Raw genomic sequence first — 13,041 nt, forward strand, 5'->3', positions numbered from 1 at the left:
ACCAACCCGCTGGCCGCCCGGCCCCGCACGGCACAGTGAGCTCCGATTCAAGCCGCTGAGTTCACAAGCGGAGCTGTACGACCACAGCAATATATTTCCAGACTAAGCCTGGCTCGCACACAGCTCTTGTATCTTTGCACATACCGCCCGGTTAATCCATGGATCAGAAAAGCAATCCCGGGATCACTGAGAGCAGTTGGCATGTGGGGGCAGGCAGGAGGTGGGACCTGGGCAGCGTGCTGGGGATGCTCACCCTTGCCCAGCACATCTGGCTGCAGCTGGAGCAGAGACAGCGCCGAGCCACACAGCCAGCACACGCTGGTCCGTGATGGTTTGCTCCTGAGGGCTGGTCTGCAGGACCTCTACAAAACACAGGCAGGCAGCAGAGATTTCCTTCCCTGCACGCTCCCTCTCGCATCGGCACTCGGAGATGAGCAACAGGTTGCGCTGTGGCCCTTCCTCCGAGGCAAGAGCAGGATAATTTCTGTTTGCTCAGTCACCGGTTCACGAAAACTTTCTGGAAGTTAACATCTTTGAGACCAAAATCCCCGGGTGAAGATTGAAACTGGCCAACGAGGGGACAAGAGACAGACGCTGTAATCACATAAGCCTCATTTGTTTAGAAATGAGGCTAAAAACCACATGTCTTTTAAGTATCTTAGGCCCCGAGTGTTCGCTGATGGAAGAAGCTGACTAATCTGCTTAGTGCCTCACCCCGCAGAGGGGGACGGTGCAGAAGGGCACCGGAGGGGACGGGGACCCACAGGCTGAGCTGCCACCCCCAGGTTGTGTCTGGGTGCAATTCAGGCAACGTCACTAAGTCCTGTTTTGTGGCAGTCAATTATTTCCCTCCGTTTGCTTTCTCCCAGCTCTGGCTTGTGAGCAGCAGACCTTTCCAGCCCTCGGTCCCATACAATCTGGGCTGTATCACAGCACCGGGGGGTACCTGTGCCGCAGCTACCTGATGGCTTCACAACTTGTCACCGCAGGACTGGGCTCTCCTGCCCTGCCTCACCTGGTCCAGATCTATCTGTGCCATCGGTGGTAAAACAGATGCTCTGACAGCAAACCCTCTACAACACAATTGCAATTTAGGCTCACAAAAATCTGACCCGTGTTGCTGCTTGCAGATGGTACATTAGCGGTAGCGAAGCCGCCTTCTCTCCACATCTGCTGACAGCTCTGGGGACCAGAGCACCCCGTGTCAGGATGCCGAGCAGAGGAAGGGGACCTAAGATTACAGGAGGCGTGCAGCTTGCTAAGGTTGCAGACTGAGGAGTAGGAAGTTTCTTTTTATATGAATATTAACAAAGCATTGTATAGATTCAGATTAAATTCAAGAAAAAACAGGAAAACAGCTTGATTCCTTAACCAAACCCATTAGCTCACACTTTCTTTTTTCTTTTTTTAATAAAGTGACAGAAAGCAAAGAAGAAATGCACTAAATAAAAAGGATATCCTTTATCATGTGGTACGGCACGACTTGCCTCTGCAGGCTGCTGTAATTAGTCGGTCTGTCTAGCGCCTAGCTCTTTTTCCTTGTGTTGAATACTAATGCAGGGGGCTGACAGCACCAGCATTTGGAAGCAGCGAGCGCTTGGGGACCGATGGCGCTGGACTCGTGCACAGCAATCGGATACTTCCAAAGGCCACTTGGAAATCTCCCCGCAGCTGCATTTAACCTCTGCCATTTTTTTTTTTCCTGTGGCAGTTTCCACGAGGTACAGTCCTGAGATGATGTGAATTAAGCAATAGTATCTCTGTGGAGGTATCTACGAAGCGATAACTATCCAGCAAGACAAGCATCCTGTTCGTACGTGATATATGTTACCCCTAACGGTGCGGCGGAGGCGTCGTGCCGGCTGTCCCGGCAGTTGGTACGGAAGGCTAACACTTCATGCACGTCTCCTCCGACGTACCCCACTCAACCAGTCGCTCTTTTGTGCCCTGTTCTGGACAGCGATGGTCCTCAGCAGACGGACGGGTCGAGACATACGTCCTCCCCGCAAGGAGACCTGCGTCAAGTGATTAACCTTATTTAAGGTGATGTATAGACAGGGCTGCCAAGCGTTAGGCATTTTGTACGGCTGTCACGCATTTGACTGTCCTACTAAGCCTCAGGCCCACAGCTCAGCTGAAACTGCAGAGTCCCTGATCAAATCACTGACCTTCCCTCTTGTCTCCAGCACCCAAACAACCCCGAGCCCTTTCACAAACGAGCAATATCAGACATCCTCCAAACGCCCCATCCATCCCGGCTTTAAAGGCAGCCACGTACCCAAACTTCAGGCAGCGCCATCTTTCACTCCTATGATGATTAAACACCAACCCAAAATTTCTCATCTTGTGCCAGTTCCTAGCAAATGAACAATTTGACTGCGTAAGTAATTTGGAGAAATAAACAAGGTAGCTGCGCAAGCACTTGGCAGCCGCGGGCAGGTTTCGGTCTTGCTGGTGCCAAAGCACAACGCTCTCCTGGGGTCTAGTAGGTGCCAGAGAGCAACTTGCAAAATCTCGACCTTGGTAAAAACATCAGCCCTGCTCTCCGAGCCACTGTGCAGGATCAGGCCCAGAGCTTGCTGTGGACCCCTGCTTTTTCCCAGGAATTCCATGTCCTCCTTTGTTCTCCCAAGGAGTTGGCTGCAGCATCTCTTGCACCGGGGAGGGGGGCAAAAGATTACCGAAGGAAACCTTTTCCCGGCACGATGAACGAACACGTATGCTACAACAAACCTTACACTTGCCATCCCTCCTCTTCCTTTTTCCCCCTCCTCCCTTCATTTCTATCTTTATGTTCGCTTTTCTCCGCCTCAGGCTTAAGTCAAGTAATTTGAATTCACTGCAAATACTTATCTGTAGTTCCTTACCTGCAATTCATTATTTACTGTGCTGTTCAGTTAATAGTAAATACTGATTGCTCTAAGGACAGCTCATTTGTTTGTTTAATGAGCTGCCTTTAACTTACAGTGAGCAAATCTTTCAAAATCCCTGTATTTCTAAGGAGCGATGCAGTTCCAGATTCTTTTATTGTATACCATGGCTTCCAGAAGCATGTAATAAAAATATTGGACAACTAAACAAGAAAAAAAATTAAATTTCCATTTATCTCATCAACCTAGTGAACAATTTTCCCTACATGTAATTACTACATTAAAATTGCTCATAAATAGTAGCAGGATGACAGCCAAAATTCCCAGATTACTGGTCTACTGCTTCCAAGAGAAATTATATTGCACTACTAAATATGGCATCAATCTCAGCTATTTGGTTCCCTCTTAAAATATGCAAGATTTTGTCCTTGTACAAGTCCTGCACAGCACAAATATTCACAAAAGTACTTGATTCCCACAGCTTAATACTGGTACGTTTCTGGGCTGACCTTTTCATTAGCTGGAATCAGATTTAATTTCTCAGTGACATATACATTATAGGATTGTTAAATAAAAGCCACTGGTAATTAGAAACTACAACCTTCAGGGTGGCCCCTGTTACAGAATAACAGAACAACACTCTGGAAAAAAATTGCTTCCTGATATGAGAAATAAAAATTTGGTTATTTAATTATGCCATATGTAGCAAGTTAAGTGACTGTATAGCACAGGAGCTTAAGTACTCTCACTCTTTCTGGATTGCAATCACAGAAGAAGAAAATCCCAGACACAGCCCGAACATCCCCCAACCCAAACCAGCAGCGGTCCAAGCCCAGCCAAGGGTGATGGCTGGATTGTGCCCACAGCTGACGGTCGCACTGAGGCACGTCGTGTCCGCCCATGTTCTGGTGAGCCCCAGAGAGCGCGGTCACTATTCGGCTTGGTGAGCATCGATGCTCCCGAAGCGATGCCTCTGCCTCCATCCCTGCACAGCTGGCAGCCCGAGGTCAGCCTGGACCCCGGGGTGGCAGCTCCCACCCACACACCCCTCTGAAGGCAAGCGTCCTGAAGCCCTGTCACCTCTGAAAGCCACTGTAGTGAGGCTGGTGGTGTGAAACCTGGAGAAGATGAGACTCAGTCAAAGATCATAGCGAGTGACCTTGGATGCTAAGGAAATTTAGAGTGGAGGGCAACAGGGATGCTCCAACCTGCCTGTTTCCATGCTCGCTGCTCTGAGCCGCACGCCCTGGTTCAGGGGACACCGCAGGTGACATCTATAATGACAAGGACTTCTGCTCAGAAAGCGTTCATCTCCACCCCAATGAGCCTCCATGCCCACTTCTCCCCCCTGCTGCAGAGCCTTCCAGCACACGAGTGACAAAATCTCACGAGGCAAGGAAATGTGCTGAGTGTGGGACAAAGCGGTCCCCCCGCAGCCCCCAGAACAGGGGCAGGGTCCCCCGGGACACGGGCAGAGCCCCGGGGAGCACACAGGATTAATCACCCCTCGCTTGTCCATGCTGCGAGTAGGAATACCTCCCTCCTTCACTAATCAGCTAAGAAAGGTCGAAATTTATGCTAGTGAAGCCTTAAATGTAATACTGCAGCTACAGTATTTATGCAGCTATACTTCCCCCGCCCTGAAAAAAACCCAAAACACATGCAGAGTCACTCATGTGTTTGGAAAAGATGAGAAGGAATATTCATAAGGACCCATCGTTTTACTTCAGGTGTCAATGATATACATAGCTTTTCCCCTAAAAGCTTTTTGACATCCCAGTGTTAGTACCAGGGAGAAGGTAACCTTCACTTGACTCCATCCCAATCACCTATTTTTGGATGTTGTCAGTTCTCAGAAAAGCAGCCCATGATGCATATGCTGGAGGTGATTAAAATAATCATCCAAATCAGAAAGACATTCTTCCTTCCGTGGTAAAATATTTCCAAATAGACTGCAGCACACAGGCATGAAGATTTTTTTTTTTTTTTTAGATGCAATTCCGGTCTCAGGAGGTTTAGTGAGAGAAGCCTATGCATTATTTATCTTGCCAAGGACTTTATAAACATTATTGGACAGCACATGTAAAGTAAAAGTTTTCAATGCAGCTAAACAACTTCAACATTATTTCACAAAATGTATGCATTTCAAATATGATTGCAACTATTATGCCTTCCCAATTTTGTAATCCATCAGTCTTTCAGTTTCTCAAACCACAAAAAACCTCTAAAAATGTGATAGAATGAATATAAATAATAAAGAAATATGTACGCAAGGCTGCAAAATGTTTTATTGTAGCACAAGCAGCAGTAAAACATTCAATTCAATAAACAGCGTAAGTCTTAGAATTAATTTCCCTGGGACAAGGTTTTCAGAAACAAGTAGGGATTTTGGGAGGCCAGCTTGTCAGGTCCTGGTTTTCTGGAAGAGCAGTCGGACATCGGCCGAGCAGGGCATCTCCCCGGCCGGGCAGGCAGCAGGGTGACAGCCAGTGCCTCTGCTATCGCCCGGCTGTGACCAACATCTCAGTTTGGCGTTTGTGCTGATTGTGTGGAAATTCAATTTATGCCGTTTCGGTTTGAGATCTACCCTGAGCTAAGAGGAACCTGAAAAGGTGTACGAGGATCTCGCTGAGCCCGGGGAGAAGGCAGCTCTCACCAGCTATCCATTTTTGCAAAATACTCCCTATCTACTCCCAGCTGTTCCCAAAAAAATCCTAAAATGCAATCCCCTGAAGCCTCGGTAGATCGCACCCCATGCCCTCACACCATTTAAAAGCCAGCTATAAACGGTTAATGATCTCTCTTGGTCATCACTGCCCATATGACGGCACAGCACCTGACAGATTTGATTTGATTTGTTTCATGCAGCTGGTAGCCGAAGCACTGTACTACTAAATCACAGCATGCAAGGACCATATTTCTTAAAGCCTTGCATGTCTTTTACACACACAGTGACCGAAAACCAAAGAAATGTGGTTTCTAATAGTACAAATGATCTGTTTGTCAGTAGCTGCCTGCTGACATTTGCCAATGGGAAGCTTCCTTCCAAGGATCTAGAGGTGCTTGCTACCAAAGAATGTGAGGTCTTCAGGTTTTTCTGAAAAAAATAAATGGATTCACCAACATGATTCATACATTTTTTTTGCTTACACCTTCCAACATGCTCCATTGGATGGCTCTTCTTAAGTCAGCAAGAGCTTGGCTTTTAAAACCAGTGTGGAACTGAGCAATGTTTCTGGCAACACATGATATTTAAACTTAATAATTTGTCAGTACCTATTTTGGTCTACCTGCTCAACCCATCTAATGTTAACCGGACTTGACTTAGGCCAGCAGGAGATCATTTGTAAACTTTAAATCAAGCAAATCCCCACTTTCGTATTTGCTTCCTGTGAAAATTTTAAGACCTGGAACATTTGATAAAACCACCACTTTAATACAAATTACACAACTGCTGAAAACAAAGTTCACTTTTGCAGCTGTGGATATTCAGAACAGAAATCTACCCAAAAAGTAGCAGCCCTGCAATGACGGTCAGGAGACCAGCCTTGCCAGCCCCATCAGATCAGCTCAAAATGCCTCTGAGCAGCACGTGCAATAAAGACTCAAAAGAAAATCCAGCGTGGAAATCAATACTTGGTTTAGCTTTTTCATAACCAAAGAAATAAATGTTAACTGTGAACAGTACATTGTTTATGATGAATACGCCATTAAACTTTAGTTGTAACATTATTGACACGGCGCTTACAAGTAAATTGAGATAACCATCGATGTGGTCATTCCTACCATTAGGAACACATAAAGCTAAATTCCCTGCAGCCAAATTCCACTGTCATGGATGTTCTTAAATATGTGAATAAAAACAAGCATCTGTATTGATTTAAGGAGAACAGCAGTGTTTAACAACAAGCAGGACACCGGGTCACACCAAAGTGGCTCTGGCTCAGCCCTCCTGCTGGGGCAGGCGCAGGTAAGCAGCGGAGGGAGCGCAGGAGGACGCTCCCCTGGAACATCCATCCTCCCCACCTGCTATAGCTGCTTGGGGACTTTCTGAGCCAGATGCTGCAGCTAACCTTTTTTCCATAATCGCTACCAACGGGCCTTTCTTCCACAAACGTAAGTACCTTTTTCTTTTTTCTTAATTGATGATATACTTAGACCTCCATCACCTGAGATAATGAGTCCCTCACTACCTATGGTGTTAAACTTGCTGCTTAGTAACCTCAGAGGCTCTCCCCGACTCTCTACGGGTTTCCCATCTCCATCACTTGTGATCGTGCAATCTGCCTTTGCAATCCTGTCAGCAAACTGAACCCCACCAGAGCACCAGCTTACCCAGAGCACGTGCGTGCGGTGGGGTAACTTAGCTGCCCAGTTTGGTCTCGGGTCCTGCTTCTCTGGCCATCCTCACTGCACGTGAAATTGTTCCTTCCCCAGTTCGCTTTCGGAGTGGGTCAACTGGGCAGCAACTCTGAGCAGTGGGAGCACTGGGCCACTACAGCAGCTCCTGTAACAGATGAGTTTAGGTCTGTAGACACAAATTTAGACTTTCTTTTAGTGGGAACCAGTCCATATCTTTACATTCATCTTCTTCTAACCTTCTTCCAGTTCTACAGTGGCAACAGTCTCTCTTTCAGGGAAAAAGCCGGATCTAGGATAGTGTACTTAAGTGTATATACCACATCCTGCAGCGTAAATTGTTGGTGCAAATGTTTTGCAGACTTCTGAGCAATCTACAATTATTTAATTAGCACATTTCTAAGGAATCTAAAGTTGAATTAAAAATACCATGATGAAATTTCAGGTTATATTTCTTCACTGCAATATAGAGTGTACTTTGCATAATACTTGTACAAGTCACCATAAAATAGGGTTACTGACTTTATACGTATATGTACATTTATAGAGGTAAGAGCAGTCTAATCCCCCCACGTGTATCTGTTGTACCTCCTTTTCTTAAAGGCACATCCATACATTCACTCATTTTTGGTTAACCAACGAAATCAGAGAAATCATACCAGCACAAGGAGATAACGCTGTAGTAGAGAAACGTTGCGAGCGTGGCTTTTTCACAGACCTACCAATATGCAATGACAGTCGCTCCCCCTTGCCGGTAACAAACCAGCACAGATTTGGGCTTTGCAGATACATCTGAAAGCACACTAGCCAGTTAAAAATTGAACTATCGTCTGAGGCTTTTGCCATTATATTTTTCCTTGAGATACTACATCTCCTAAATGAGCTTACCACATTTCTGGCTGCAACTAGTTTTATATTAATTGAAATTTTCATCAGCGATTAGCATTTCAGCTCATAGGTCAAGCATGAAGCGTAAAACAAAGTACAGTAGCAACTGGGCCGGATGGCTGGGAAGGACGGCGCGTCGGCCGCGCACAAAGGAAATAAAAGCAGGTTGCAGTTTGTTTTCAGATGAGACTGCTAATGCCAGCCTCCTCCGACGGAGGCAATGCAAATTCTCCTGACTTCAAAATGAATTTGCGGCAAAGGCGCTTTCTTCTTTTGTACACTCATTCTCCCTCTTTCAAAGCACAAAATAATAGCAAAATCATGAGCTTTCTCATGTTAATAACAACAAATCAACCCATTCTAGCAAAGCAACACCTCCTAGGAGAGATGCTGCCTCACCTTGCAAGCCTCTCCTGAAGCCACCGTTAGCTGTAGCCATTCCAGCCCCTGCTTGGCAGCACATCGTTCAGCCGACACAAAGCCAGGCAGAGCCCTATTGAAGTGGAAATGTGGGCAGGGGATCTGCCAGCAGAGCTCCTCGCAGGCCTGGACTCTAACGAGATTGTTCATCCAGCATAAAGCTCAGCGAAAACACCATCTCCCCCTCCCAAACGCGGAGGCACGGGCTCCTCGAAAGCCTGCCATGGGAGGAACGCTGCACTCCACCGGGTAGTAAAGGAGGGGGGAAACTTGCAGCACCCAGCACGTAACGGGCTCCGTTCGAGAGCGTGGCGTGCTGGCGGTGCGGGAGCGATCCCTGTGCATCGTCTGACAGCACAGACACCGCTGCAGAGCAGCCAGGGTTCCGCTTTTCGTTAGGGGCTTTTCACAGCGTGGGTTTGTGTTCACTCGAGAGTTCCCTGTGCTGGTAGCAAGGTGACAATGTGAACAGGGAGGGGAGGAAAAAAAAAAAAAAAAAAAAGAGGTATTTAATTGCAAATGAATTACCTCTATAAACAGCAGAACACAGCTATTATTCCCACTTGATCCATTAGGGATCATTTTTTCCTGATGCATCCCAGAGAGGTGAACTCATTCACAATGTACATCACTGGTGAATACTGCCAAATATCAAAAATCCTAAATCTGAGCCCACTGCTGTATCGGTGCCATGCGAGATGCACGCTCACAGCACTCCTCTGCCTCACAGACTCCGGGGAGGCTCAGCGTGTTCCCAAGATCCCGAGAGGAAACTCCTGGCAGGCTTCACACACGAAATCTTAAAACCAAAGAAAAACTAACATCAAACCTGAAGCAAACCTCCTTCCGTATCAATTTTATCCTTGTATCTCAGCACCACAAGACAGTGAAAGTCATTGGGACACTGTGTGGTTCTAATTTAAATTGCAGTCAGCGACTCATGACAACGGAGACTTTCACGGCAAGCAATCTCATGTACTTTCTGCCTTCCTCTGATTTTTTTCCTCCTTCTGTGTAATAAAAGAGATTAGCTTTTCCAGCTTCATGGAGGATCTCACAATGCTTCCTTTTCCTGATAAGTCAAGGCCATTAAGCTACCAACATTTTTCACATTACCAGAGATACAAGGGATTAATTTAAAAAAAAAAAAAAAAAAAAAAAAGAGAGAGAGAGAGAAGTGAAATGTAATGATTTAACCACAGACACTGCATGAAAGCATTTCAGGATGCAAGTTAAGCACCATCCATGTCACTGCAGGAGAAATTCTGAAATCCTGGCATGCCCTGCCTGGACAGGGAGCACCTCCTCCCAAGGCACTGGGTCACATCCCTGTTTGGGTTTGCTTCTACAGGAGAATCGTCCCCACTTACCGGTGGGATCTGCAGTTTACCAAGGAAGAAGTCCCCGCAGAATTTACTTAGGGCAATAAATGCAGGATTTGGCCCAGTTTATGCGTTAGGAATCACTAGAGCAAACACGGTCGCATAAGAGAGGAACGGATATTTCATCCTGATTCTGCATTTCCTCCTTTCCTTGTGTTTACCTTAGATGCTGGAGTCTACAGTAATTTCCTTTTTCCCAGGAACAACTTTACAGCTAAAAAATAAACACTAAGCTTAAAGAAAAATACACGTGCAAAAGCCAGCGCACATACTGCAGACACCCTTGTTTCACCCGTATTCTTTAGGAGCTGTTACGATCCCAGCGGGGGCATATGAGAAACTGATGGGACAAGTTTTTGGCTGGGGATTCCTCCGGGGAGGAAAAAGTTTATAATCTTAATGGAAGTGCCTGAGACATTCTTCCAAGTAGCATAATGCTACAATTTATCTGGTCATCATTTTCGATCAATAGCTTGTGTTAATGGAAACGTTTTGTACCAAGGCTTTCAGGGGAACTGAGTTGTTGATAAGGTGAGGATTATTTCTGAGCATGGGCAGCAGTTTTCTGCACTCGCTCATGTAGTGTTACCATTGTATGAGAAAAGCGTCATTTAAAATGCTCCAGATCCCAATGATTTTTTAGCTGCAACATTTGCTTTTCTCCATTAATGCCTTTTTTCAGAGCACTGAATCAAAACATCAATCAACTAAACTGAAGACAGTTAGCTGACAATATATTGAATATATCTACTGTAGCTGTGAAAGAAAGGGAAAAGACTTCGTAATTCTGTTTCTCTCTCCCTTGGATCCACGTTCATCATCCCTTTCATTACTGACGAGATGCAGAAAAGCAGTTGTCAGTGACTGCATTATTTTCAGGTGATCACACAGAAGATATTTGATTAGACAGATCACCCACCCCCCCCCCCCCTACATTTTAAGGAACAGTTGATCTTTAGAGATACAATTTGACTCCAACTCGGTGCCTGAGCAGAGAATGAGGAACCAAAACACGCAGCACACACACACACTATTAAGTCTAAAAGCCTTGAAATACATAAAATTATTCTCCTATTTACTAAGTACTAAGACTATTGAGGGAAATTGGGCAAAACTAAATCCATTCCCTCAGCTAGCTGGTGGGAGTTTGGTAAAGCGTCGCCTTAGACCAGACATAAGTATGGTTTAGAGACAATCTAGGGGTAGTCCCCGCTAACTACACAAGTATAATTACATCGTTAGGTTTCCTTTCTCTTTCATTTTGTTGTTTTGCTTTCCACGGGAACGGTAAAACACATGCGCCTAAACTACACCACCAAATATCTAGCTCTTGTTGCAAAAGCCGGAGCTGCTGCCGGTTTCCCGTGATGTGACTGTGCAAATGCTTGGCACAAACACACCATATTTTACCCCATCCCGGTTTTGGGCAAATCTGAACTCCACCTCACTGGAAATTAAATAAAATTAAATTAGACGCACAAGAAACATACAGTAGGAGTGGAAAATTCTGCTTGAATGATTAAAATCTGCTAAAGTTACATAAAACTGTAAGGAGAATCCTAATGTGAAATGTCAAACATACAGAACGGTGGTCTTCATTACCCGTTCTGCCCATAACACAATGTTCTTCAGAACAAGTGTGGCTTTTGCTCGCCAGCCCGTCTGCAGATGTATCGTACTAATCAATTGCACGCACGTTGGGAAAAAGCGCTCTCCATATCACACACATGAAAACTGTATTACACACTTCATATAGCGCTTCTGTGGCATCGTGTATGTTGTTCTACCTTTTTCTTAAAAAAAGAAGAAAAAGGAGAAATTGTAAATAGTGTTGGTCATGTTGTTTTCTCTCAGTTGTATTGCATCACGTGGATAGATCCACTTTGTTGCCCTCTAATCATCATCTCACATAACTGATTGCGCACCTTAGAAAGACTAACCGGGAAACAGCTAAGAAAACCACGGAGAGGAGCTAGTTATTAAAAAGCCAAGAACTGCACAATACCTTTCATACGCTTTACTCTCAAATATCTCTGACTTGACTTCTGCTTCTTCATGCTTCCCTGCCGCCAGCTGTGAGCCTACAAAGGTCCCCAGAGCATGGGAAAGACTAGCTGCACGGCCTCGCTCCTTACAGATCTGAGCATTTCAAACGGCTCTCCCAACACATACAAACGCGCAGACACCCCACGCTCTTCTTGCTTGCCCAACCCAACTGGTGTGTCCATTACGTTCGTCCCCTTGGGCCAAGTAATATCATTTATTATATAGATGAACTGCATCTGGAAGCCTGATGGATGCTCTTAGGTATTACCTGAAAAGTGTGGCTATAGCATTATAAGTACTATTTCATGTTAAGTGAATAGACGAATCCTTCAGCGGTCCAGGTCACAGCGTGGCGGATGAAGAAGGCACACAGGGAACTCACGGACAGCCTGACGCTAAATGCAGAGAACTGCCCATGGCCGGGGCAGCTCCCTGGCACCAGGGCTGAGGCCAAACCTGCTGCAGTGGGGAGCCACACGCTTACCTGTAATTTGGGCAGGGAATACTAGAAAAGAACTAATCCTATACCTACCAAATTTTTATCCTAGGCTGCAGGAAAGCCAACGGCAGCCTTCCTCATTAGCCCTCGCACATCTAACACACGGGTAGCAGGAGCTGGCAGGTGATGTATTGACTTCCTTGACACTCCCCCCTCTACTTTTTGGCAACAGTGTAAAAATCCCAGAGCTTGAAGAATCTTGGTTTTCCAAACAGGTAGAGAGGAGCTAATGGCTACTAAAGACTTTGCAATGTAAAAATGAAAACCACTTTTGTAATTACAGGACGTGCCCTTTGAGCTTTTCCTCCACTCTCCTTTTTCTCCCTTTATTTAGCTGAAGTTATTTAAAGGACAGATCTCTGTTTAAGCAGCTGCTGCCACGACTAGTTGGCCCAAGCAGCTCTTTTTAATTAAATATTTGCTGCTGTGTGAGTTTTCTCTCCCCTCCCTGTTATCCTTGTGGACAACGTTCGTTCTTGCAAAGATAACAGGTCTGCTGAGCAGCCTCTGCCTTCGCCTGCGCAGCCTCCCGCACTCCAAGCCCCCATAATGATGCAATGTCTCCACAAAAAATTCA

General features: G+C 45.7%; 1 protein-coding gene across 13 annotated transcripts in view; it reads right to left on the reverse strand.

Moving 5' to 3' along the window:
• The window catches only part of CHL1 (cell adhesion molecule L1 like), a 142,027-nt gene that overhangs the window by 62,266 nt on the left and 66,720 nt on the right, over nucleotides 1-13,041 (reverse strand). The gene's annotated exons all lie outside the window — the stretch shown is intronic.

This window comes from Grus americana, chromosome 11 (assembly GCF_028858705.1).
Source record: "Grus americana isolate bGruAme1 chromosome 11, bGruAme1.mat, whole genome shotgun sequence".
Taxonomy (NCBI): Eukaryota; Metazoa; Chordata; class Aves; order Gruiformes; family Gruidae; genus Grus; species Grus americana.